The 27,674-nt window shown below is 57.1% G+C and overlaps 1 protein-coding gene across 1 annotated transcript in view; it reads left to right on the top strand.

Annotated features, from left to right (window-relative positions):
* CACNG4 (calcium voltage-gated channel auxiliary subunit gamma 4) overlaps positions 1-27,674 on the top strand; it is a 51,761-nt gene that overhangs the window by 10,871 nt on the left and 13,216 nt on the right. The gene's annotated exons all lie outside the window — the stretch shown is intronic.

The following is a 27,674-nucleotide window of genomic DNA, read 5'->3' as shown; positions in this document are numbered from 1 at the left end:
GATTTTCACTTTGCGTTGGACGCCCCCTCCACCCCCGCCCCCCCAGATTACTGGTGGGAGAAGAGGGGACAGGGGAGCTGGGCTCTGAGGCTGCAGGGAGGCGGCGGCTGGCCTGCGGAGCAGGGGAGGCTGGAGCTGCCACTCGTGTTTCTCCCCTGGCCCCACGAATACGGGGCTGGCACTTCCTCAGAGAGTGAAGAGCGCACCCTGGGCCGTCGTGGGCCCCTGCTGAGGCCTGGACTTGTGCTGGGCTCGGTGGGTACCGCACGGCCCCGGGAGCTTGCTGTCTGGTCCTGGGGACCCGCAGGAGGAGAGGAAGCAGTGAGGACAGAGCGTCAGAACACGCCTGCGCTTCTGCAACGGCCTGTCTCAGGGTCGTCAGGAGGATAGATGGGAAACAGACGGGGCTCTGCACGCACCTGCCTCGCAGTGCAGAGATTTCTAGCATCTGGGTGGCTCCTTGGAAGACGTGCTGGTGGAGGTGAGGGGCGGGGCCCAGAGTGAGTCAGGGTTTGAATCCAACTCTGCCTCCCACTGGCAGTGAGCCCTGTGACCAGCCATTGCCTTCTCTCTGAGCCTCAGTTGCTTTCTCTGTAAAATGCGTACATTAATAACACCTACTGGGCAGATCTGCTGGCAGGAGCTGAGCAGAGGTGTTGGTGCTTGGGTGTGGCCCAACGGGGGGCCCCGTGAGGGTGGGTCTCGAGGAGGGAGCCCGGCTCACCTCCAGCCCCTAGACCACACGGCTAGCTGGGAGGAGACCATGGCTCCCCTGAGACTCCCCAGGGACATCTCAGGACACCCAGGCTTCCTTCCAGGGGCCGGGCAGTCCAGCCAAGGCCGTGTCACCAGCTCGTCTGGCCGTGCGGCAGGAGGGGGACACCCCATGCTTGCTTCCGGCCGATAACAAACCCACATTGAGGGCTGGCTCCCCGGGGCGAGTGTGCCGTCCCCGCTCTCATCCGAGCCCTCACCCGAGACATCCTCTCGCTTCAGCAGTTTGGCATGTCATACAAAGGGGCTCTGATTTTTCCTGATGTCCAACTCCTCTTGCATGAAAAATAGCTTTTGTTATCTTTCTGCCCACGGATTCCTGCCTGTGAGTCAAGGCCAGATGCCTGGGGCTGGAGAGTCCCCATGGGCTTAACCATTTGGAGGGTCTTCCCTCTCCCACCTTGGGGGCCCCTTGTCCCTGTGGCCGTGGCCCTGGTGGTCTGCTTCTTGGGGCGTTGCCTGCCCGGCCTGCCCCCCGCTGCCGGCCAGCACCCCCTCCCACTCGGCGTCCATCTGTGATGTGGCCCCAGGTCCTTGTTTGGGCTCCTTCACCCCCACTGTCCCCCCATCACCCCGTCCTCCAAACCCAGCTCCTTGGTTCCTGCCCATCTCCCAGCCCATCCTCCCCCACCCCCACCCGGTTCCCTTTCTTTCTTTCTAACTTGTATTTCTAATTATTTCTCCCTTTCCCTCTCTTGTCTGCCATATTTAAAGCTTACAAGCCCTCTCCCTCTTCCTGTTCAAGGCAGTCTTTTGAAAGTTCTTGAGACATTCACTAGATAAAAATGTATTCTTTTAACTCTGTGATTATTAGGAGGGCTATTAAACATGAGGAGAACTCTATTAAATAGCAAATTGAGTGAGTCAAAAACCCACAGATAGGAGGCCTCTAAAGGTCATCTGTGCAAATAGATGTGAGTGTGGCTCTTGCTGTTCTGTGAGGCCTGAAAAGAATCTTGGGAAAAAATTCATCAGAATTTTTTTTTAATGATGATCATGGAAACTCTGAGTGGTTTATCTTATCTCCTTCTGTCTTTTTCTGATTTTCTACCATGTTGGGAGTGAGGTACATAAACATGACACAATTTTACGAAGCCCCGGGCCAGTCTGCAGCCAGCGGGCAGGTGGACGCCCCGTGGGCTCCCAGACACCCAGGGCATCTGCTTTCTCTCTTCGGAAGTGCATCCAGGAACAGTCCCAGGCGGCGTGCCAGTCACCTTGTGTCAGTGTTTTATCCCAGGTGACCCCTGACTTATAACCAAATTGATTCCTGGATGAAAGCCTTTCTGAGCCATCTACCATCAAATCTTTATTTCCTATAAGCACAATTTGCACACTGGGTTTCCATTCCTAGAAATCCACCTCACATAATAAAAGTGCCCAAAGTGACCACAACAGTAAGTGAAAGGCAAGTAAACCCAGATGGATGCTCGTACAAACTTTTGTTGCATAGGTAAAACCAAGTCCTTAATATAAAACCTCTACCATGAAATCTTCCTTTGGAGGCACTTTCCTGCCTGAGCCAGACTGGCCAAAGTTTCTTTAAATATGAATCCAATGAAGTTTGAACAGAAGATGCTTGCTTTTTGTTTTTCTCCCTGAAAAATCACCCCGTGGCAAGTTTAAGCATGCTTCGTTGCACCAAAAAAAAAAAAAAATCCTCAAATGCTTTAAAATAAAAAATTCTTCTGTCTCAACTTTTTTCCATTGCCAATTCCATTAGTGTAAATTCTTTAGAAAAGGTCTTTGCCTGGGGGTCTTGCAGGGAAGGCGGAGTCCACTCTGACCTGTGCCGCCTCCATTCCACTCCCCCACACCCTGCTCTTTATGTCAGTGCGGCCACCGACCCACCAAATGCCAGTCGATGCTGGGGTATCAGCTTCCAGGGGCCCCCATTGCCAAGTTAATGATCCTCACTGCTCATTAACGGGAGAAGCAGATGGCAACCCACTCCAGTATTCTTACCTGCAGGATCCCATGGACAGAAGAACCTTGCGGCTACAGTCCATGGAATCACAAAGAGTCGGGCATGGAACACACTGCTCATTAACGCGGCTCTTAGCCATGAGCGGCCGTTGTGGTTAGGATAAAAATGCCAGTGGACAGTAGGCAGAGAGTGAGGTGCATGTCCAGCCATCTGCTGGCCGAGATGGCCAGTACTTGAGCTAGTTATTTCTCAAATCTCATCAGCATCTCTGGGCCTTTCATGATGATGCCTGTTCCTCCTTGTTCAGTCTTTCCTGGAGCTGAAAACAAAGCGCTCATCTTCAGTCTTAAAAGCCCTCATCCTCTCAGAAGGCGCGTGTAGGCCCGCCTTCTATCTCCGCATCCCTGGAGGATGGGGAAGGAAATCGACCTGGTTTTCTTGTGTCTTTAAATGGGGTGCTTTCTCTAGCTCATTTCTGGCTATCAATCAACAAGCCTTTGGAATGTGCCCGCCGGTGCAGAGTGCTCTGCGAGGTGCTGGGGCCCAAAGACACGTAGGAGACCCTCCCCTTATGGAGGTAGAATGCCGAGACGCCAGCGAGCAGGACGGCGGCCGGGCCAGCCCTGCTCAGTCCTAACAGCGCACTTGTGCCCCCCGCCCCCCGCGTGTCCATCCCACACCCTCCAGCTCGCTTCTCTGTGTAAGAGCCAAAGCACGAATACTTTCAGATAAGAGCAGAAACCTGCTGGGCACTCACGGTGCCCCGAGCATGCCATGTATCATCTCAAGGACTCTCCGTGTGTTATCTCAGCCTCATCACAGCCATGGTTTCATTCAACTAATTATTTGTCAAGCAGTTATAGCTTGAGCTATTACTTATGTGGCCTTTACTGTGTGCCAGGAACGGTCCCCAGCACGAGATGGACAGATGCACAGACTGGTGTAGTTAGTCCTCGGCACCCATGAGTGAGTTGCTGTCCCTGCTTCCATTGTACTCATGAGGAAACTGAGGAACAGAGAGGTTGAGCAACTGCGTTGAAGCCACAGAGCCAGCAGGTGTTGACATCAGGATTCAGGTCCTGCAGTTTAGCCCCAGGCTCCTCTCCTCATCACTGAGCTGTGACCTCCGATGTCTCTCATGTGTAGGTGGTTCGCGTGGTCCGTTTTGTCCATGTGGCCGCACTCAGATACAGCCCCTTGGGCAGGGGGGAGGCCGAGGTGGGCTTCCCAGGAGGGACACGGCCAGCGCGTGGAGCCCAGGCTCTGCTCCCACCCGTCCCCAGCTTCTTCTCCTGCCTGGAGCTCACAGCCCCATTGCCGCTGCACGTGGGGAGAGACTGCGGGGGGCTTGGGGTCTGGTAAAGACCCCAGACCTGCTGCAGCAACTCTGGGACGCAGGGCCCACGCTGACGCTGCTGGGGCCAGGGGGGTGACAGGTGGGGTGTGAAGGCGGAGTGAGACCATCCCCCCGGTGCAGCCCGTGAGTGCCGGCTGCTGGCTGTGGGCCAGGCTGGCACGGCGGGCTTCTCGGAAGAGGTGGGCACAGCATCGTGACAGAACAGAGCACGATGCTGGGCCCTGGGTCTGACTCATGCAGCCCGGAAAGGAATGATTCAGCTGTCAGACTGAGGGTGGCTCTTAAGATGGGGCGCTCTCCTCAAAGAAGGTGGAAATTGTTCTGCTCAAGACAGCTCCCCGGCGGAGGCAGTAACGTGCACTTCAAACCCTGGAACCCACGTGCGCGGTGGGGGCCTCCTGCCAGCCCGCGTTCACACCCGGATTGCGATGGTTGGCGTTCACGTGGTGACTCCCGGCTCACAAAAGGCAGATGGAGAAGCAGAGTCTGACCCCGTCTGCCTCATTCACGTCAAGATCACGTGCAGGAGAACTCACCCTGGGTGAGCCAGGTCGGCACATGGCTCCCTTTGTGGAGCTGACGGAGGCGGGGAGCCTCCAGGGTGTGGACACAGTCTGCACCTCGGGCTGGGGGTGGTCACACAGGTGTGGACATACACGCCCGTCAGGCTGCTCTTAGTGTTCCTCTCTGTGTTATCCTCAGTAAACACAGAAAGCAGACGGCTTCAGGTCTGGGGTGGCAGGGACCCTCAGGTCCTCACCCTCCCTCTCCTGCCTCCATCGCTCCCCATCTGCTGGCCTGTGTTTTCTTCAGTTCTTGTTCAGCCAGCAAACACTTGTTGGGAATGAGTGTGTTTACAGTGCTCAGCTCAAGGACACGAGGATTCATTCATTCATTCGGCTGTTATTTTGGCACCTGGCCTTGTGGGAATCTGCTCAACCTGCTAAGTGAAAACACCTTCCAATAGAGAGCCAGGTCCTCCCACTGTCCTGCCTGAGGGCACAGCCTCTCCCGGGACCCTCACACGGCTCGGGGACCTCCTCCCTCTCGCCGGCCGCTGTGCCTCTGAGAGGCTGTTTCGCCTCTGCCCGGGGGGCTCTGCCCGGGGGGCCCTACCGAGGTGGGCTCGTGCCTGGGGGTGGTCTGCCAGGGGGACTCTGCCCGAGGGGCTTGTGCCGCCAGCCCTTGTCCTGCCCATCTGCCCCCCGAAGCTCCACCGGTATGTTTTCAAGTTTCTATTCAAATCCAGCAAATGTTCATTGAGAATTGAAAAACCAGCCCCCCAGACTGAGTCATGGGCACACAGAGATTCATTTATTTATTCATTTAACAAACATTTATCGAGTGCCTGCCGCTGACCAGGCAGCCTTCGAGGTGGTGGGGAAACTTTCGTTCCCAGCAGTGAATAAATAAAACAGACAACAACTCACGCGGTGTTTGTACTGTCCCAGGGGAGACACACAGTCATCAGGAAAAACCCGGAGCATCAGGGTGAAGGCTGCGATGACAGTGGCTGCGGGGAGGCCTGGACAAGGCCAGGAGGCCAGTCTCGTGGAGGCCTCGGAGAGCATGTCAGGCAGAGGAAATAGCAGGTGTCAGCCCCTCGAGAGTCTGTCCGGGGCCTGACCGGCTGAGTGGGGAGTGGAAGATGAGGGTGAGAGAGGGGACTGTGGCCACTGGTGAGGACTTGGCCCTCTGCTCTGCGGGAGGAGCCCTGGGCGGCTTGGAGCTTTCACCAGGGTTCCAAAAATGTCCCTCTGGCTACCGTGTTGAAGAGGGCAGAGCCTGCCCTCAGACAGCTCCTAAGTGGGTGGGGCTCTTCTGGGACACCTCAGTTCAGTTCAGTTCAGTCGCTCAGTTGTGTCCAACTCTTTGCCACGCCATGGACTGCAGCACGCCAGGCATCCCTGTCCATCACCAAGTCCCAGAGCTTACTCAAACTCGTGTCCATTGAGTCGGTGATGCCATCCATCCATCTCACCCTCTGTCGTCCCCTTCTCCTCCCACCTTCAATCTTTCCCAGCATCAGGGTCTTTTCCAATGAGTCAGTTCTTCACATCAGGTGACCAAAGTATTGGAGTTTCAGCTTCAGCATCAGTCCCTCTAATGAATATTCAGGACTGATTTCCCTTAGGATTGACTGGTTAGATCTCCTTGCAGTCCAAGGGACTCTCAAGAGTCTTCTCTAACACCACAGTGGAAAAGCATCAATTCTTTGCTGTTCAGCTTTCTATAAAGAAAGCTCTCACATCCATACATGACTACTAGAAAAACTATAGCTTTGACTAGATGGACCTTTGCTGCCAAAAAAAAGTCTCTGCTTTTTAGTATGCTGTCTAGGTTGGTCATAACTTTTCTTCCAAGGAGCAAGTGTCTTTTAATTTCATGGCCACAGTCACCATCCATAGTAATTTTGGAGCCCCTAAAAATAAAGTCTCACTGTTTCCATTGTTTCCCCATCTATTTGCCGTGAAGTGATGGGACCAGAAGACATGATTTTAGTTTTCTGAATGTTGAGTTTTAAGCCAGCTTTTTCACTCTCCTCTTTCACTTTCATCAAGAGGCTCTTTAGTTCTTCTTTGCTTTCTGCCAAAAGGGTGGTGTCATCTGCATATCTGAGGTTATTGATATTTCTCCCAGCAATCTTGATTCCAGCTTGTGCTTCATCCAGCCCAGCATTTTTCATGATGTACTCTGCATAGAAGTTAAATAAGCAGGGTGACAATATACAGCCTTGATGTACTCCTTTCTCTATTTGGAACCAGTCTGTTGTTCCATGTCTAGTTCTAACTATTGCTTCCTGACCTGCATACAGATTTCTCAGGAGGCAGGTCAGGTGGTCTGGTATTCCCATCTCTTTACAAATATTCCACAGTTTGTTGTGATCCACACACTAGTTGACATAGTCAATAAAGCAGAAGTAGATGTTTTTCTGGAACTCTCAATGATCCAGCGAATGTTGGCAATTTGATCTCTGGTTCCTCTGCCTTTTCTAAATCCAACTTGAATATCTGGAAGTTCATGGTTCATGTACTGTTGAAGCCTGGCTTGGAGAATTTTGAGCATTACTTTGCTAGTGTGTGAGATGGGTACAATTGTGCGGTAGTGTGAGCATTCTTTGGCATTGCCTTTGTTTGGGATTGGAATGAAAACTGACCTTTTCCAGTCCTGTAGCCACTGCTGCATTTTCCAAATTTGCTGGCATATTGAGTACAGCACTTTCACAACATCATCTTTTAGGATTTGAAATAGCTCAACTGGAATTCCATCACCTCCACTAGCTTTGTTTGTAGTGATGCTTCCTAAGGCCCACTCAACTTTGAATTCTAGGATGTCTGGCTCTAGGTGAGTGATTACACCATTGTGATTATCCAGGTCGTGAAGATCTTTTTTGTATAGTTCTTCTGTGTATTCTTGCTACCTCTTCTTAATATCTTCTGCTTCTGTTAGGTCCATACCATTTCTGTCCTTTATTGAGCCCATCTTTGCATGAAATGTTCCCTTGGTATCTCTAGTTTCCTTGAAGAGATCTCTAGTCTTGCCCATTCTATTGTTTTCCTCTATTTCTTTGCATTGATCACCGAGGAAGGCTTTATCTCTCCTTGCTATTCTTTGGAACTCTGCATTCAAATGGAAATATCTTTCCTTTTCTCCTTTGCCTTTCACATCTCTTCTTTACACAGCTATTTGTAAGACCTCCTTACACAACCATTTTGCCTTTTTGCATTTCTTTTTCATGAGGATGATCTTGATCACTGCCTCCTGTACAATGTCATGAACCTCCTGTAGTTCTTCAGGCACTACAGATCTAATCAGTAGATCTATCAGATCTAATCCCCTGAATCTATTTGTCACTTCCTCTGTATAATCGTAAGGGATTTGATTTAGGCCATACCTGAATGGTCTAGTGGTTTTCCCTACTTTCTTCAATTTCAGTCTGAGTTTGGCAATAAGGAGTTCATGATCTGAGCCACAGTCAGCTCCCGGTCTTTTTTTTTTTTTTTGCTGACCGTATAGAGCTTCTCCGTCTTTGGCTGCAAAGAATAGAATCAATCTGATTTCGGTATTGACCATCTGGTGATGTCCATCACCAAGAAGACCAACAGTCTTCTTTTTTGTTGTTGGAAGAGGGTGTTTGCTATGACCAGTGCGTTCTCTTGGCAAAACTCTAGTAGCCTTTGCCCTGCTTCATTCTGTACTCCAAGCCCAAATTTGCCTATTACTCCAGGTATCTCTTGACTTCCTGTTTTTGCATTCCAGTCCCCTATAATGAAAAAGACATCTTTTTTGGGTGTTAGTTCTATAAGGTCTTATAGGTCTTCATAGAACCATTTAACTTCAGCTTCTTCAGCATTACTGATCGGGACATAGACTTGGATTACTGTGATATTGAATTGTTTGCCTTGGAAATGAACAGAGATCATTCTGTTGTTTTTAAGATTGCATCCAAGTACTGCATTTAAGACTCTTTTGTTGACTATGATGGCTACTCCACTTCTTCTAAAGGATTCTTGCCCCAGTAGTAGATATACTGCGATCCTTAGTTAAGAGAAACTTGTCATGGTGCTCTTGATTCCACAGAGAAGTCAGGGAAGGCTTCCCAGAGGTGGTGACATTTGCTTTGCATCTTGCAGAACATGCAGGTGTCTCCAGGCAGGGGGTTTGAACATGCAGAGTCACACGTCTTCATTCATTCACATGTTCATTCACTCATCTATTCATTTTTTACTCATTCAGAGGACATTGTATTAAGCACCGGGGTTAAAAAATAGAACCCAGCCCTGATCCTTGAAGAAGTCAGTGTCCAGCAAGGAGAAGGGAGACAGAAGGAAGCCAGATCCATGCCACTTCCCTCAGGAAACGCGACATATGCAGGGCCAAGGAGCTGCCGCTGCCAGGAGCCAGGAGCGGGGTGGGGGGGCCTCCCAGGCACAGGAGTCTTTCTAGACAACAGGTCAGCTGAGCCACTATTGACAGGTGAGCATGAGTCTTTTAAGAAACAGGAGGGAGAAGAGTTCTGGGCAGACAGGGGCCTGGGCACAGGTCTGCGGCCTTGTGCCTCCCACGCCCCTGGTCCCGAGTGGGCACCACGGAGGCACGTGACATAGCGAGTTCTGGAATGCCAAGACATTCGGGTCTGCTGGCACGGGAGGAGGCCCGGGAGCCACAGCGAGGGTCCTTCACACACGCAGGTCAGGGGCTGCACTCAGTCCTCAGCCAGAGTTCCTAGGGCAGGGTTTCACTGTGGGGGAGGCCAGATTCCGCGACTCTACAGCTGAGGACAGGGTGGAGGGAGCCAGGCCGGGGGCCGCAGACCCGTCAGGAAATGCAGGGAGAGGCTAGTCCAGGGGTGAGAAGTCCTGAAGGAGGATGGGGCAGCGGGGGGCAGGTGGGGCCAGGGTAGGGGCAGACAGACCCGTTAATAAACACGGGAAGAGTCCAGACCAGGAGAGCTGAGCCCTGAAGAGGATGGGGTGGAGGAGAGGGCGCAGGTGAGGCCCATCCTGGAGCTGGATGGACGGGGGGGGCCATCACAGGGTGACAGGTGGATGGTGTGTCGCCAAGTGAGAGGGACAGCGGGGCCTGTGAGCTGGACCTTAGGAGCGTGCAGCCTCTTGTACAAAACACCGGCACGTTCACAGAGACAGGAAACCACAGGTCAGTGGTTTCCAGCGGCTGGGAGCAGAGGGGAGTGGATGCGAGGTTTCTGTGCAGAGTGATGGACGTGTTCTGGAATTAGGAGCCAGAGGCTTGGAGAGAGTAGTAACATGCCTGCAGACAGAGCTGAAGTGGGTAAGATGAGATTTGCCCCAAAGCTTGTGTTGTTTCCATGTGGAGTTCACGTGGAGGTTTCTTTCAGACAAGTTATTTAAGATCTCTGAGCCTCATTTTCCTCATCTACAGAATGGACTCAATAATCAACCCCATCTCTACCCTTGTGAGAATTCATGTGACATGTACAAGGGTCGCTGGTACATTCTAAGTGCTTAATTGTCATCTTTCCTCTGCCGGTCACGGCCCAGAACAACAGAAACCACTGTGTCTTTAGAGGAAAAATAGCAGAGGGAGTTGATGTCAGGTGACAGAAGAGCCAAGGCACCAACGAGGACCCCTGGGACACCCCGGGGTGAGAAACTACAGAGAGGCCCAGCCACCCATGCGGTGGAGAGAAAGCCGGAGGGCATGGAGTCACCAGAGGCCAGGCAGAAGCAGACTGGCAACGCCTGAGGCGTGTGCCTCATGGGCGTACCTCCCTACTGTGTGCACGGGGCACTTGCAACTGCACACAGTAGGGCCACAGAGCCACAGGCCAGGCCCGACTGGACACAGCCTGACCATGTGAGTCCCTGCATCCCAGCATCTGGAGCCGTGGGTCAGCGTGTGGACGGCGTCTGCCTGCAGCCCGTCCCGGGCCCTCGCGGCAATGGAAGTGCCACCCTGGGTGCAGGCCCAGGGCTCAGAGCCGCCTTCACAGGCCTGTGACGTGGCCAGGCTGGTCATCTGAGCCGCTGGACGGGTGCGACCTGCTCCTGTGAACTGCCCTCTGGGCAAGAGGACGTGCAGCTGTGGAAAGGGGAGAAGGTGGCTAGAGCCTGCAGCCTGGTTTCCCTTTGAAGTGAGGAGGCAGTCTTTCTGTTTCCCTCAGAAGCCCAGCTCCCCCGGCAGAGATTCTGCCGCAGCCGCCTGTTGACTTCAAAGGTCAGCCGGGCCTCCTGCGAGCCCGCCGCTGGCCCCTGGCCTCCCATCACCGCTGCGACGGGCTCTTCCTCCTGCCGCAGGCAGTACAGGACCGCTCGCGGCCTCCACTGCTCTCCAGGTCCCCAGGGTGGGAGCGGGGGCCTCATGGGGATCTTCAGCTCTCAGGACAGAATGTTCTAGAAAGTCCTGGGTGGAGGCTTCCTGTTTCTGGCTCTGTCTCCTGGAAAGCACTGGCAAGGCAGGAGATGAGAAGAAAAGAGGACGACATTAAGGGATTCTTTTCCTCCCAACACCTGTCAGCCCCGGGCGTGAGATGAGCTAAATTTGTGTCCCCAAAAAATAGATGGAAAGCGTCCTAACCCTGGTACCTGTAGGTGAGTCCTTATTTAGAAATAGGGTCCTTTAAGATGTCATCAAGTTAAGATGAGGTCATAACTGGGATGGGCTTTAAGGTAACAGACTGGATTCTTAGAGGACGAGAAGAGACACACAGGGTGAAGACCGCGTGGTCGGAGGCTGTGGTTGGGGTGACACAGCTGACAGCCCAGGGGCAGAGCAGATTGCTGGCAAACACCGGACGCTACAGAAAGTCATGGAACAGCTTCTTCTCTGATCCTTCAGAGGGCAGGGCCCTGCCAACACTTTGATTTTGGACTTCTAGCTTGTTGTTCAGTCACTCAGTCATGTCCAACTCTTTTTGACCCCATGGACTGCAGCATGCCAGGCTTCCCTGTCCTTCACCATCTCCCGGAGATTGCTCAAACTCATGTCCTTCGAGTCAGTGATGCCATGCAACCATCTCATCCTCCGTTGCCCCCTTCTCCTCCCACCTTCAATTCTGGGCGGGCAGGAGAACACATGTCTGTTGTTTTAATCCCAGCCTGTGGTGCTTTGTTACGCAGCCCTAGGAAATCAACACAGGGAAGATCATGCAGCCCTGCAGATGGCAGATGGCTGTGATACGCTCCCTATGTACAGATGAGCTCCATCCCAAGAGCACGCTTGTAAGTCCAATTTGTTCGTTAGTCCAACAAAGTTTGCTTAGGTACCCAACTCACACAGTCGGCTATATAGTACTGTACTGTAATAGGCTTATAGTACTTCTCTACTACTTAAATAATACACACGTAAAAACAAACACACAAAATAAAAGCATCTCTAATCTTACACAGCACCTTGAGAAGTACAGTCGTGCAGTACGACAGCAGGCTTACAGGGGCTGGCATGCCCATCTGCATCTGTGAAAGTTCACGACTTGAACTTGAAGGTTAGTTTGTAGGGGACGTACGGTACCAAATTAACCAGCCTCCTGAAACGTTGCCCAAGTTACTCACCAAAAGTGGTAACCTCGAATAAAAGACGCAATTTGTTAGCAACTGTGTGTTGAGAGCTCGCCACGTGGGCTGTGGTGTCTCACGGAGCCTTCCACCAGCCCTGCAAGGATGGTACCAGCATGAACCCCATTTGAAACTGAGGAAACGAGTCTCAGGAAATGAGATAATTTCCCCAAGGTGACTGGACTACTGAAAGATGAGACATGTATTTGTCTTCTGTGTGCCAGCATGCATGTGTGCTAAGTCACTCCAGTTGTGTCCAACTCTTTATGACCCCAGGGACTATAGCCCGCCAGGCTCCTCTGTCCATGGGATTCTCCAGGCAAGAACACTGGAGTGGGTTGCTATGCCCTCCTCCAGGAGCTCTTCCCAACCCAGGGACTGAACCCACACCTCTTATCCACACCTCTTGTGTCTCCTGCATATGCAGGCAAGTTCTACCATTAGGGCCACCTGGGAAGCCCTTGTTTCCTCTGCTTCTTAACAAATTAGCATGAGTTCAGCGACTTAAAACAAGCGGACCATCTCACAGTGTCCCTGGACGGGGAGTCTGGCCCGCTCAGCGGGATCCTCCCCTCGGGTCTCCCAAGGTTGTGAGCCAGGTGTCTGCAGGCTGGATGCTTCCCTGGGGCGGGGTCCTCTCCCAGCTCACTGGTTGTTGGCAGAATTTGTGTCTGGCGGGTGTGTGACTGAGGCCGTTCTCTTGCGAGCCATCATCCAGAGACAGCCACCGTTCTTCACCACACAGCCCCATGGCGGCTCACAGGAGGCGGTCGGCTTTCTTCCAGGTCAGCAGGGGTGTCTCCCTGACTTCTCCCCCTCCACCCTGCCCTGGTGCAGTCTTATATAACACAACCCAGCCAGCCTGTTCTCAGGGGCCGCCCACATTCAAGGGGAGCACATCGAGGGTGGGACTCTGCTACCAAGTTCAGGTGAACTTGACTTGGAGACCAACGTGAACTTGGGCCTGGGCTCTGTTCCTGACACGGGGGCAACCGTGGGACATTTCCTCCTGCACCCTTTAAATCTGACCCTCCTCATTTATGATAGCAGGATGGTAATGCTAGACTCCAGGGGTGCTCTGAGGTTTAGATCTGTGGAATCGTCAAGCACACGCAGTTGCTAGGAGCTCGGTGAATGGCAGCTCCCTCCCCCCTCTTCGCCAGGGTGTCTCCTTCACACAGGAAAACACCGGGTTGGGGTGGGCAGAGCACGTGGAAGACTCCTAGCCTTGGAGCAGGAAGGCCCGGGTGTCGCTTGGGTCTGCTGCCCCTCCCCTGCTCCCAGGCCCTAAGACTCCCTCGCGTTTCCTGTGGAAAGAGAAGCTGAAATGAGACCCCAAAAGAAGCCGCCACCTTGGGAAGGCCTTGCTCTCTGCACAGTGTGAGGCCAGATCCCACGGGGATGGGCGTCGGTGGGGTCGGGGGCGGGGAGTGCGGAAGGGGGCGGGGCAGGCAGTGGGGGGCGGGGCAGGCAGTGGGAGGCGGGGCGGGCAGTGGGCGGGGCCGGGGAGGGCAGTGGGCGGGGCGGGCAGTGGGCGGGGCCGTGGAGGGCAGTGGGCGGTGCATGGGCGGGGGCGGGGCGGGCAGTGGGCGGGCACAGGCTGTGCATAAGCCTTTTCTCGTGTGGTCACTCCTGTGCCTTCGGCCCCATCCACGCGTTCTCTGTGCTGACCCCAGGAGAGTCCCATATGGACCAGGGATTTCCTGCCTGGACGGGGCACGGACCCCCCACCCCATGCACCCCCCGGGTATTAGCGCCACAGAGGGACTGGCAGCTCCTGCCCTCGTGTGCGGCGATGGCTCCCGGTAAGGCGTCCTGCCATCTGAGGGCCACAACCGCATCCGTTCGGGGCCCTGTCTGGCCTGAGGTGGACGCGAGGGGTCAGGGGTCAGAGGCGCCGAGGAGGTGCGGTCCCGTCTGCCCTGCGTATCCAGCCTCGCCTCCCTGGATGAGGGTCCTCGCGGGGGGTGGGGGGCGGGGTGGTGAGGACCTGCCGCCTGCCCACCCAGCTCCCTCCCTCCTCCAGACTCGCCTGGGAGCTGCCTCCCCTCCGTGCCTCAGCCCCGTTCGTTCATCCGTTCCTCCAGGCGTTGGACCCAGACTGACCCCCCAGGCACAGGGTCTGTCTCTAAAAAGAATGTCCTCCAGCTGCACGAGGGGCCCAGCACACGTCCACCTTCTCAGGAGCCGCCCTACCGTGGGTGGGCGGGGAGGGTCAGACGAGAAGAGCCTGTCTGCACCCTTTGGGGGCATCCCAAGGCTCCAGGAGCCTGACTTGGAGACCACCGGTCTGGCGGGGTTCCTGGGAGGGGCTGCAGTGTTTGCGCTGCTTTCTCCAGAGGAGATCAGCACGAGGTGGGCTTTTCCTGATGCTGAAGAAGCCCGAGGTTCGTGTGCTCCCTTGCACAGGTCCTTCCCAGGCCGGGATTCTAGCTGTGTGTTTGTAGTTTGTGTTCTTTCTCTTTAAGAGGGCCCATCCAATTGCCCAACAAAACCTGGATCTGTCCCAGGGGGCCGCAGATAGAAACGTGACCCAAGCAAATGAATGTCCTCTGGAAGGTGGAATCCCTGTCGGTGTTGGCGCCAGGGGGCCCCTCTGGGAGTGCCCACTCTCCTCTGGAAGGTCTCCCCAAATCAAGCTACATGGGGGAAGGGAAAGGGGCCTCTGACCCTGTAACCTCACTCCCCCGAAACCCCAGACCACAAGCAGATGTCTCCTCACGTGGATTGTGTGTCCTCCCTCTCCGTTGTCTGGCTGACCTTTCCAACGGCTGCTCTGTCCCCATCAGCAGACAGATAGTCCTCTGAACCTGTCGGCCCCCGCCATCCCCAGGGAAGCCCCCGAGGGGACGCCCACCACCATGAGCATCAGCCCCACGTGTCCACAGCTGGCCGGGGATCGCCAGCCCGGGCTTGCCCTGGTCCAGAGAGCTCTCTGCCTGCCTCACAGCCCGGAGGCTGCCTGGCCTGGCTCATGGGGGCCGCACAGCACGTTTCAGGCTCGACATTTGCTGAGCAGTTTCCATCATTTATTAATGAGCGTTGGCAACAGCCCTGTGAATTAGGGCTCAGCGGGAGAGGCTCTGCGAGGTTGGGCAGGCCTGGCCCCTGGCTTCCGGGGCTCAGCATCTGCTCTGTGCTGCTCCTGCCGGCGGGTCACCCCAAACGCCTCTGCACCCAGAGCGAAGTGCGTGCATTTGGGGGCAGAAGGCAGCTTCTCATACCCACCCCCGGGGCTGGGCTGGGCAGGGCTGGGCAGGGCAGGGGCACACCTGTCCATCCCCCTCCCTATCGCCACCCACACACAGGCAGCTGGGCATGTCCTGTCATTCAAGTACAAAAGCCTTTCGTGGTCGGGGCCTGCATGACAAAGTGCCTCTCCTCTTAGAGCAGGCAGTCGTGGAGAAGGCATGCCAGGCCCTTGCCAAGGTCCTCGCCGCTTCCCCTCATCCTCGCCCTTGGAGGGGGCTGGGGTTATCCTGTCTGTTGGGAGCGGAAAACAAGGCACTGAGGGGAAAGCACCTGGCTGAGTATGAACGGTAACAGACTCAGCCGACTGCCAAGTAGGCGACCTGGTGGCCGGGTCATGGTGACTGTGAGCTGGGTGTCGTGTCAGTAAAAAGTGTCAACTTTGGGGCCGCACGTTTGAGTTGAGGTCCTGGCTCCCTCCTCTTGCTCTTCACAGTGCTTCCGGGAGCCTCAGTTTCCTCCTCTGTGAAATGGGAACAAGTAACAAATAAAACAGCGGGGCAGCTGGCCCTCACACCCCACACTTGGCTCCCCTCCCTGCCTTCCTTCTCAGAGCCCCAGGGACAGAGAGTGAGGGAAAGGGTGCTATTTCAGGAAGGGGCTGCTGACGGACCGGGAGGCAGGGCGTTGATATGTGGAGGGCTGGGACATTCTCCCCGGGTTATCCAGAGATTCACAGCCTCGTGAGCGCTGGCAGTGAGGGCTGCTTGGGCAAGCATCTGAGACTGCATCTAACATCTTTATTTCTCTTTAACAAATGTCCCCTGGGGCCGATTTCAAATCAAGTTTATTCTGGTATCTAAAGGTATAAAGCCCATAACTCAGAGGCATTAGATGTAAAATATTCAGGCCTCCCCGGACAAGGCGCTGGCCGCCGGCCACAGCTGTACTGCTGCCCTGGGTCCCGGCACCTGAACAAGCTTTGTTCTCTGGCTATTACTTGAGGCTGGAGGTGGGTGGCCCGGCTCTGTCCCCAGACGGAGGCGCCAGGGACGTGGTGATCCTGTGTCGGGATCCGGGTCTCACGGGGAGGGATGGCTGAGTGCGTGACCGCAGCCCTGCCACCCGCGGTGTCAGCTGAGAAGTGGGGGCTCTGAGCCCCTGTGCTGGGACCCTGGAGTCCATATCTCTCTGTGGGGGCTGGTGTTGCTTCTGAAACATCGGGACTCTGGCATTTAGGACAGCTGTTGTATGTCGAACGTGGGATCCAGACAGACCTGGGGGGGTTTCCTTTCTCCTGCGGCTCTCACTTCAACCTTTGGTTTTGGAGAGGATTAAAATGGAGCTGGTCTGGCAGCCGGTCACACCGGATCCCAGCCGTGGTTCTCAGAGGGCGGATCTCCAGGCGATTCTCCGCAAGCACAGTTGTATTCATCTCGTTACCTCACGATTCCTGGGGTGACGTGCTGACCATGGGGGTCGGTGACACCAGCGCTGTCACCAACGTCTCGTGAGCAGAGGCCGCGCATGTCCTCTCGGCCTTGTTGTGGGGGTTCTGGGGTCATCGCTGGAGGGGAGGGTGGAGGGCAGTGCAGCCTGGACGCTCTGCCCACCTTCCCTGTGGGCCTGGAACCAGGGGCCAGGAGAGAGCAGTGCCTCCGACCCCCCAACCCCCCAGAAACCCCTCTGGAGACAGAAGTTCATGCAGTCTCACCAACCTGGATCATGGGAGCTGCAGATTAAAAGACAGACAACCCTCAGACCCTCTCTGACTCAGGGACACACAATTAAATACAGGACAGGAAGCCGCACAGGGCATCATGGGTCCTCATGAGGAATGGGAAGCTGGTCCGGGAGGCTTCTTGGAAGGGGTGGCACTGGCCCTGACGATGGGGGGCTCCCTGAAAGCTCCAGGCCGGGGAGGGGCGGGAAGCAGAACATGGTTCGGAAGAGCAGGATGGGAGCCAGGAGCCCAGCTCAGCTCAGCGTCGTTGGGGGACAGCCAGGGTGCAGGGTCTACGGGAAGAGCCCACGGTGGCTGCCAGGCCCAGACCTGGTCCCCGGGGAGGTTGGAAGCCCCATGGCACCCTGGTCAGGGTCCGGAGTCACCAGGTCACCTTCAGGGGAGGCAGCAACAAGGGTGCCAGTTAAGAGAAAGGTCAGATGGGTGCAGAGGGGAGGGTCTGAAGCTCCCTAGGAGGTGAAACTGCTGCAGATCAGCTGACGGAGGAATTACCGGCAGGATGGGGAGGCCAGGAGAGCAGGAACACAGGACAGGCTGGGGGGGGCCGGCGGAGGGGGGTGGAGGGGGGCCCCCGCGGGAGGAGGGCGGGTCCCTGTGGACAGCGGTGTCCACTGCAGCCACAGGCTCAGTCTGCAGTGGAGAAGCTGTGGACCGGCAGTGCTGAGAACCTGGGGAGAGGAGCGCCACCGGGGGCGTTCAGACAGGAAGCGGGACAGCAGTGCCAGTCCCTCCAAGGAGGAGGGGCCCAAGGGAGGGCCCGCAGGGACCGTCTGGGGGTTAGGAACAGGCGGGGCAGGGGAGGCGCAGAAACCAGGAGGACACCACGCGGGGGTGGGGCCACCTCCCTCCACAGTCAGGGCCCAGCGCGCTCCCAGCCGCCCTGCACACAGAGCCACTGCTGGGGACGTCTGTGGGGGCCCCGGGGCGGGGAGTCCTCCCAGCAGGTCTCAGGTGCACCCTCGGGTGCTTTCCTGAGCCCGATGGGCTCTGGGTGTGCGCCCCCACCCCCGCCCCCCAGGCAGCAGCCCGGGGCTGAGCTCACCAGGGGCCAGGCCTGGGGACCCGTCCAGTCCCCTCCCTGCCTCCACTCCGTTTCCAGTTCCTTTCCCTCTCGGGGCTCTGCCTCCCCCACCCCTCCAGAGCCCTCTGCACATGTTTCCAAGAGACACCCCCATCTCCCCCACTTGGGTGCCTGGTCTGGAACAGGCCGGGGAGAAGCAGGTGCTCCTGGAGGCACATCGTTGCCGGGCTGGGCCCCATAGCCCTTGCCTGGGCAGCTGGTTCCTGAGCGTTCGTGTCGTGCAGAGTGTGACGGACGGGGAAGGCTGAGTGGGTTCCGGCTTCGAGAGACGACTGCCAGCTCTGGGCAGCCCTGGGCAAGTCACTAACCACTCAGGGCCTCAGTTTTTCCATCTGTAAAATGGAGCTGACGATAATAGAGCCCCCGCAGGAGAGGGTTTGTAGTGAGGACCAAGTGATAAGTGTTAAGTGATAAGTATTAGCGCTGGTGAGAGCCGCAGTTATCCTGTAACAGGGGCGGTCAGTGTGGGAGCGGCTGCTCATCGACCCTCGAGGGTCACCTCGGCAGACTTTCATCCTTTGGTGTCTCCAAAGTCTGGCAAGAAAGGGGAGCATCTGCAGACTGTCAGGAAGGAGGAGGCTGTGGTTCGAGGCAGTCCAGGGGCGCCCTCCAGGGAGCAGGCTTCAAACAGCTGATCTAGGAAGGGGCTGGTTCCTCCCCTACTCTCAGTGGGCCTGAGACGGAGTGTCGGTGAGAGACTGGAGCCTCCGAGACGAGAGAAGGCTGGGTGATGTCCAGACACTGGCCGCTTCCTCATCAGGTGATGACCAGGGCCGCTTGCCAGCCTCACCCAGCCCCTTGGAGCAGAGTCGCGCTGCGTCCCAGTCTCCAGCCTCTTCTCCTGCTTTGTGTCTCTGCTTCCTGGGGAGGAGCTGCGCTGTGGCTTCCCGGTAACTGTCATCCTCCCCATAAATGGCCTGCTTGGCTCACAAGGAGCACTGCTCCTCTCCGCTCCGTTCCTGGGCTGAGGCTGCAGCATCCCAGCCCACCAAGGCCCCCTTCGCCCCTGCTCCAGCCAGCCCTGCTATGCCCTGGAGGGAGGGAAGCTGGCTTTTACATTTTGTTTTCTTTTTTCTTTTGTATTAAAGCAAAAGCCCTAGGCCTCACTCCAGCCTCCAGGAGGACAGGAAGGGAAGATGAACTGTGCCTGGAATTAAAGGGCCTGGAGCCAGGGAAGGGCATCTGTCCTGGAGCCCAGCTGAGAACAGAGCCGGGCGTGGGCCTAGCCTGTGGAACCAACTGAGGGGACACGGGAGGGCCGCTGAGGGCTAGTGGGCAGGTCCTTGGGGAGTCTGGGCACAGGCCGCCCAGGAAGGCGGCCTGGAGCGGCACATGCGTCCCTAAACCAAGGCTGCTTTCTTGGGGGGGAGGGCTGCAGTCAGTCTGGAGATGGATAAGGTACCCGTGCTCCCCGCGTCACACCAGCATGTGCCCCCAAGTGAGGCTTTCATCCCGGAGCCTAGATTCCAACTGCATCCTGCCCCACTCCAGGGAGGGTCAGCCCTTCCAAAAGCCCATCTGGTGGCTGGCCCAACCCCTCAAGTTCCCCTGACTTGGCGGCCCCACCTCCTGTCTCCTCCCTGCCCTCCACCTCCAGCCACTGCCTGGCGTCGCTGCGCCCCCTGCCCTCTTGCCTCCGAGCCTCCGCTGTGCCATCCGCTCTGCTGGTTCCAGGCTGTGCTCACAACCAACTCCTGCTCATCCTTCGGGGCTCAGCTCGAGTGCCAGCTCCTCGGGCAACTTTCCTGAACAGGTTACAGGCTCCCCCGCACTCGGGTGCCCCGGCAGAGATGCTGGCCCGCTCCCCACCGCAGCCCAGCGCCCGCTGGCCCTCACAGGCCCTCAGAGTGGGGATGCCGCTAGAAGCGAGGGGGCTGGATGGCTGTGGGTCCGGAGATGCTCTGCCAGCACCAGGGCGGGGGTGGGGAGGCTCCTGGGGGTGGGGACTGGTGCTCTCTGGTTCCAAACAGAAAGGAAGTTAACAAAAGTCGAGAAGCTTTTCCTGGAAAGTTGCTGACGTGGACGGGGCACAGGCTGGCCCCGGTGCTCCGGGGGCTGGGGACAGAGGGACAGGGCGCTGCTTAGCCGGGGGCTCAGCATCCCATCTGTGAGCAGCAAATCTACAACTTGGTGTCTCCTGAGTGAGCGCCCTGCCAGCCCCAATTCCAGCAGATGTGGGGGAATTGGAACCTGGAGCTTCATACTACAGGGGCGGGTCTTGAAAACTGAGTTTGAACGCAGTTTCTGGCTGCTGGGAAGAGCTGGTCCCAGCCTGAGGAGACTCAGGGGGTGGACACGCACCCCCTTGGTGTCAGGAGGCCCTGGGGGCCTCCCAGACGCAGGCTGCTCTGCCTCTCTCATCTCCCGTCTCAGAACCGGGAGCGGGCTGGCCCCGAGGGTGGAGCTCTGCTTCTGAGTTGGATCAGACAGGAGCAGGTGGGTGTTCAGTCTTGGGAGCTTACCTGCCTTCTCGAGCCTCAGCTGCCTTGCGTGTAAAATAGGGGCTCCTATTTCAAAGGATAGTTTGAGGTGTAAATGAGACAATGGGGAAGCTTAGCACCGGCTTTGCAGGGAGCCAGCGCCCAGTGGCAGCCAGCCCTTGCCTGTCGGTCCGTCGGTCACGGGACTGAGGGCAGCAGTCATCTGGCCGGGCCTTCTGAGAGTCGGGGCCTTGCGCATTCCAAGCTGCAACGTCGCGGGCACAGGAGGACACAGCGGAGTCCGAGGCCGAGTCCAAGGCCGTCCTGGGAGGGCACGAAGCTGGCCTCCGCCTTCTGATGGGTGGCTGCCAGCACCACAGTTGATTATCGAATCAGCTCACAGGCCACCCCGGGCTCTGGGATGTTTACAGCTGGCATTGCCTCGTGGGAGCCCCTGAACAGCCCTCTGAAGGTTTCCCAGTCACAATCCCCATCCCACAGATGGGGCAAAGGAAGCTCATTGATTACCCAGGACCTGAGACGACGCAGTGAGCGGTGACCTCAGAGCCAGACTCGGCCAGCAGGGTGACTTCAGAGCCTCCCGTCTCTGCGGTGTCTGGCCTCGGGATGATCGAAAGGTCTGGTCTTGACTCATAGCCTCTGTGTGGAGGGCTGCGCTGAGAGGACTTTAGATCGTGATGGGGAGAAAAGCCCGGCGATAGATTCGCAATGTCTGCCGCGGGCTTGGGGGGGGAGGGTTCGGGCACTGTTCACAGCTGGGGTGGTGTCACTGTTGGGGGGATGCTGTCCTCTGTACTGTTTAGCAGCACCCCTGGCCTCCCCCTGCTGCTTGCCAGCAGCACAAGACCCCCTCCCCACCGAGTTCTGACAGGCGAAGCTGTCTCCAGAAAGGCAAACCCTCTCCCGGTTGTGAATGAGCCCCGGAGCGGGCCGCAGGGATGGCCAAACAGCCCTGAACTCGGAGTCCAGAGGCCAGCCGGCCTGTCCCTGCAGAGAGGGGCATCGGGTTCTTCGTGTGGGAAGTTAGCACGAGGTATGGATGGTCCCAAGGGCTCCTCTGGAGGTCGTGACCCTGCCCCCTCACCCCAGCCTTCATTCCCGAGGTCCGTGGAGCCAGACCAACAGGAAAGCCTGGGCTCTGCAGAGAGCCATTTCGCCTCTGGAGTTCCATGTTTGCTCATTAAAGGAAAGAAAGAAACAAAGAAGAAGAGAGCCCTGAAGCCTGGTATGGAGATTTCATCCGAGCAGAGCCATCAGGCAGATTCAAGTGGAGAACTCACAGAGACAATAACTACACGCCTGCTTCCCTGTGCGGAGACCAGCGATGCTCCGTTCAATTATGAATCTCAGCAGGAAGCCTGGAAAACCTGCGCTCTGGAGCCAGGGGCTGGAGGAGGCCAAGGCTGGGGCTGGGTCCCCGGGGCACTTGCCTAAAGAGACAAGGGCGGCGGGTGGCGAGAGTGTGACGCGGGGGTCCCACCCGCACCTGCACCAAGAAGCTGGGCGTGAGGTAGCCGGGCCTCGGGGAGCGGGTGAGCAGGGGCAGCCCTGGGGTCCTGGCTGCTCAGCAGGTCTTCCTTCCAGTGTGTGGGGGGAGCACGAGGTGGGAGGGGACTGGGCCTCGGAAGTCAGAGGGCGCTGTGTGGTGGGGACGGAGGAGCGCCTCCAACAACAGGAACCTTCTCGCTGCGGGGGTCCCCACCTTACAGACGGGAACCGGCCCAGTGAGGGCTTCCCCAGCTGACCGAGACCTCAAGAGGCTGAAGTTCATGGGCCACACAGCTTCCACGCCGGAGCCTTGGGGCTGACGCTCCATGTTCCCGTCCCCAGATATCATGCCTCCTATCCCCCCAGGTCCCGTGGTCTCCCGGGAACCTGCACTCACCTCTATGTCTCAGAAAAGCGTTGCACACCTACCCTGAGGAATGACACGTGACCCAGGCCCCCGAGAGCTGGGTTGGAATCTCTGATGAAGGTGTGGCCGGTTGGGGCAAGAAACCAAATTCTGACTTGACCCCAAAGGAAGATGTTATTGGAAGGATGTGGAGGCTTCCGTGGAATTAAGAGTTTAGCAGCCAAGACCAGGATGGGGAGAGCCCACAGCTTCTGAGGCTGGCCTCCCGAACCCCCGAGAACACTCCATGCTCGAGCTCCCCAAAGTCAGTCGCTTCGCCCTTGGGTGCCCTCTGCTTCTGATCCATAATCCGGACTCTGGAGGGAGCATCTGAGCACCTGCAGGAAGTGGTCCAGCTCGGACCAGACGTGCACCCAGCATCCCTGGCCAGGGCTGTTGAGTCGCTCAGTTGTGCCCGACTCTTTGCGACCCCATGGACTGCAGTATGCCAGGTTTCCCTGTCCTTCACCATCTCCCCGCATTTGCTCAAACTCATGTCCATTGAGTCAATGATGCCATCCAATCATCCCATCCTCTGTTGCCCCCATCCTTGTTCTTGATCTTTCCCTGCATCAGGGTCTTGTCTAATGAGTCATCTCTTCACATCAGGTGGCCAAAGTATTGGAGTTTTAGCTTCAGCATCAGTCCTTCCAATGAATATTCAGGATTGATTTCCTTTAGGATCGAGTGGCTTGATCTCCTTCCTGTCCAAGGAACTCTCAAGAGTCTTCTCCAGCATCACAGTTCAAAAACATCAATTCTTTGACGCTCAGCCTTCCTTATGGTCCAACTCTCACATCAGTACATGATTACTGGGAAAACCATAGATTATTTGACTATACAGAGCTTTATTGGCAAAATGACGTCTCTGCTCTTTAATACACTCCCCTAGCCTGCTGGGGCAGACAAGAAGAATCTCTCAGAGGCTTGTCCACCACCCGCTTACAGGCCAGAGCCGAGGGAGGTCCGGGTGCCAGTAGAACCCATTCTTCTCTTTTGGATCTGAAATGGTTCAAGTTGAGGACCATCCCTGCTCAAGACACTCTCTGCTCATGACTGCCCATGAGCAATGGCTGAGGCCAACTGATCTGCAGTCCCCCAACCTCTCCCCATGCTGCTGACCACCATGGATACTGAGGCTGCGATGGTTGGTCGGTCTGGCAGCTGCAGGAAGCTGCCGACTCTAAGCGCCTCCCTCCTCACAGGGTGCTGCAGCTTGAGGGGAGTGATGAAGGGAGAGCTTGTTAATCCCGGGGGAGCCGTCTCCTGGGCAGCTGGTCTCCTCGGGGACTAAAATAAGATGCCCAAGAGGCCCTGGGGTGAGGCCCTCTCATGTAACAGGTCGAATCTCCACTGAGCCAGGCTGGGAATAGAATCAGTGACACGCCCGGCCATTAGGAGCGAGAAGTCCCTGCATTCATGGGGACATTTCTCCAGCGTTAGAGTCACGGAGGCACCTCGGAGCAGACTGCCTTGAATCCAGGCCACCCTGTGGCGGCTGCATCACCCACTTCTGTCAGCCTAAGTTGTCCATCCTGCCGCCTGCCCTCCTCACACAGCTCTCCTCCAGAGGTGCACCCCAGCCGTGACTCTGGGGCCCCCACCATCACTGCTCAGCTCTGCTGGGCCGCAGCCCTCCCCGAGATGCCCGGCACCGTCCAGCGCTCAGCCCTCATGCCTGACACACCCCGCCGCCGCCGCCTCCCTGGAGCATGAAGTACCCCGACTCCCAGTTCCACGGCAATGTGGACACTCCCCTCCCCAGCTAGTGGTGGGCTCTTGCCAGCTGAACTGAGGCTCTGGACTCCACAGGGCCCAGCATCAACAGATAAACTCTGAACTAAAGGAAAGAGTGGGCAAAGGGCTGAGTGGATAAGCCACTCAACATCAAGGAAGACCGACCCCAAACAGGTCAGGCGCTTCAGTGACCTAAAGGCCTGGGTTGGGAAGAGACAAGATCACGAGGGAATCTTCTTCCGGGCTCGGGCGCCCAGGCTCTGCATCCCAAGCACTAGGCTGTGGGGAAGACATGGAGGGCTCCTCCCCAGACCCCAGTTGGAGCACAGGCTGGGCCGAGGCCGTCTCCAGGAAGTGAGTTTAAAATTACTGATTCACCTTCCACGTCACCAGGGTTGATCCTCTTCAAAATGCTCCGACCACAAGGGCTCCTCAGGCTCCACTTCAGCTCTGAAAGTCTGTAAAGACATTTCCCATCTTCCAGTCAAGGAGAAGCCGTCTGACCTCTGCTCTGTAGCCTCAGATCACATGCTCTTGGAAACTCTGGGCTCCCCGCTCAGACCCCCGTCCTAGTCGTCACTGGATGACTGTGAACCTGGACAGCTCCAGGTCAGCAGAGACCGTGCCTGACTTATTGATTATTGCTGCAACCAAAACACACCAATGAGGACTTACTGCCCACGAGGCAAACGGGGCAGTCCTCTGCGAGGTGGCCTCCTCCACAAGGGATCAGGGATCCAGGCTGGCCCGTCCTGTGGCTCTACCATTCTCTGGGCTGACTGGAGGGGGGAGGAGGCTGTCTGGGGGAGGGTTGCAGCACCTGCCCAGAGCCCTCTCCAGAAGGACGCCCGTCACTCCTGCTCACGTCCTGCTGGAGTGGCCACACGGCCCATCTGACCTGACGCAGAGGTAGCCACGAGGCCCCGAGCAGCCATGAGCCAGGAAGCAGACAGTGAGCTTCCAGGGTTGGTCCTGGGTGGGTCCGCTGCACCCAGCACATGGCAGGGGCTCAGACACGGACGCTGGATGCAAGCGCTGCAGGTCAGAGTGGTTCAACGGGGCCTCATGGAGTCACTCGCGAGCCAGCGAGCTGAGGCTCCCCAGGAAGGTCCAGCCCAGCCATGCCGCCTCTCAAGCTGCTCTGTAGGAGCCAGGTCTGCCCTGTAGGAGCTGGGCCGTGGTTTTCAACAGCCTGCCTCCTCAAGGCTGGAGAGGGGAGGGCCCGCCTGCGCCGACAGGGAGGTCACAGTTACAGGAGGGCGGCCGCTCTGCAAGGATGCCTAGGCCTCTTCTCCAGGACGAGCAAAGACTTTCCTTCTCTCCCAGAGCAGCACTTCCACACTCAGCCCAGAGTCGGGCCCCTGCCCCAGGGCTCGGGAGATCAGGGCTTCCACATCTCTAAGCCTCCTCTTTGCATCCTCAAAGACGTGTTTTTAAAAAGATGAGAAGGGCTGAAGGGCTGGTTTCCATCTAAGCCTGAGCCAGGGCCCGCCTGCAGGTGGAGTGTCCTGGGTGGAAGGGGGGCAGCGGGGTGAAACCCAGGTCAGGGCCCAAAGCGGTATGAGGGGCGGGCCTGAGCTGCCTGCCGCTGGTTTGGTCCTGCAGGGACCCGCCCCCAGAAGCAGGCAAAAGGGGCGCCGAGGGTGGAGGATGGGAACGTCTCCCCAGAGGCTCCCACCGTCCTGCTCAGAGGTCCCCCCAGAGGTGGGGGTCTTGATCCCCAAGCCTCTAGCTCTGCAAGCATGGGACGTATGTGCAGTCCCCCGGGTGACCTTCCCAGGGCCACAGGCCAAAGGCAAGAGCAACAGGTGACACTGTGCAGGGCTGGGGGCCGCTCCGAGGAGCAAAGCGGGCGGAGAGACGAGCGTGGGCATTTGGGCGTCCGCGAGGAGCGCGGGGGTAGCGACCGTGAAGACGCTCCGCAGGCTGAGAGGTCATCACACCGCCTGATGCTCTTTTCTCCAGGGCTCCCCCAGGTACCGCTGACCCCCCGGAGGCTGGTTGTGGAGTGACTCACAAGGTGACCAGCTCTCCCGGCTTTCCCGCAGCGCCCCCAGGCTTAGTGCTGAGTCCTGGGGGCCGGTCACCCACCGTCCACCAGGGCACAGCCGCAGGGTGGGACTGTGACTGCCCAGGGGGAGGAACCGGGAGACGCACCCACACTCGTGACCGCTCCGGGCACAGCCCTTCCAGCCTCCACAGCTGGCCGCCCTGAGGTCAGTGCAGACACAGAGCCCCGCTTTCCTTAGAGTCAAAGACCTGGTTTCCTTTCTCTCTCTCAAGAAACCTCACTGGTTCATTTTCAGACATTGTAGAAAATTTACAAAATACAAACAAAATGTAAAGAGGAAAATCTGAATTCACTCAGAAACAGAACAATGGGCACGTTTTAGGATATTTCTTTCCAGACGTTTCCTGTGCCTGGAGAAATACCTGGGACTTGATGGACGTAGAGAAAGGGTACGTGAGCCGCTGCAGGCATTCTTGAACCTTTTCTCCACAAAATCCTCTTGGAGTCTCAGGGCAGGAGGGCTCCCCAAGACCCGAGTCCTGAGTTTTACCAGATGAAGGAATAACTCATCACAGGCCATATGTCCCACGAGGTCGCTTCACATGCGGGTCTCCTGACCCCCAGAAGGAGAGAACCACTTGTCTCCAGGAGCAGAGACCACGACCCTGGGAGGGCCTTGGTATTCCTGCGGCCTGGCCAATCTAGGACCCCCAAATTAACCTCTGCCCTATGCACCACTTGTAGCCAAGGGGCACACAGACTCTGCAGTGTGACTGTGACTCTGTGACCCCGTGGACTGTAGCCCACCAGGCTCCTCTGTCCATGGGATTTCCCAGGCAAGAATACTGCGGTGGGCGGCCATTTCTTCTAGGGGATCTTTCTGATTCAGGGATCGAACCTGTGTTTCTGATGTCTCCTGCCTTAGCAGGCAGACTCTACCACTGGCGCCACCTGGGAAGCCCACGTCTTAATAGATAACACAGCAAACAGCCTGATTACCGAGAGAGGACACACATGAGGGGAGTCGGGCTGGCATTCTCTCTTCTCACGTCAGCCATTAATTTTCTCCCTGTTAAGTGCCTTGGGGCCGACGCTAACAAAATTGGATCCGACAGGGATAAATGTGAAATCCTTTGGACTAAACACTCCACAGAAACAGGTTGGGGGCAGGGAGGCTGAGAGCCTGAGTCTCAGGGACAGCAGGTCCCAGAGCAGAAGCTCGGCACCCAGAGACGGGCGGGGCAGGGCCCTGGGCTCTGGGTGTCAGACCCAGCCCCGGCGGGGGCTGCTGCGGGGGCTGTGCTTCTGGGTAACCCAGAGCCGGGAGCGAGGCTGGAGACGGGCTGGAACCATTGACAGAGAAACAGCTGAAGGAAATGGGGAGATACGACCTAGGGCACATCCACTAAGGGAAGTGCCCAGGTTCTCGCCTTGGGGGCCTGGGGGCGATCTTGTCAGGCTCCCTGCGTGCTCTCTGCAGCGC

Source organism: Cervus canadensis, chromosome 1, assembly GCF_019320065.1.
Source record: "Cervus canadensis isolate Bull #8, Minnesota chromosome 1, ASM1932006v1, whole genome shotgun sequence".
NCBI classification, from domain to species: domain Eukaryota; kingdom Metazoa; phylum Chordata; class Mammalia; order Artiodactyla; family Cervidae; genus Cervus; species Cervus canadensis.
Note: the sequence above shows the minus strand (reverse complement) of the source record. Positions and strands in the feature narration are given on the sequence as shown.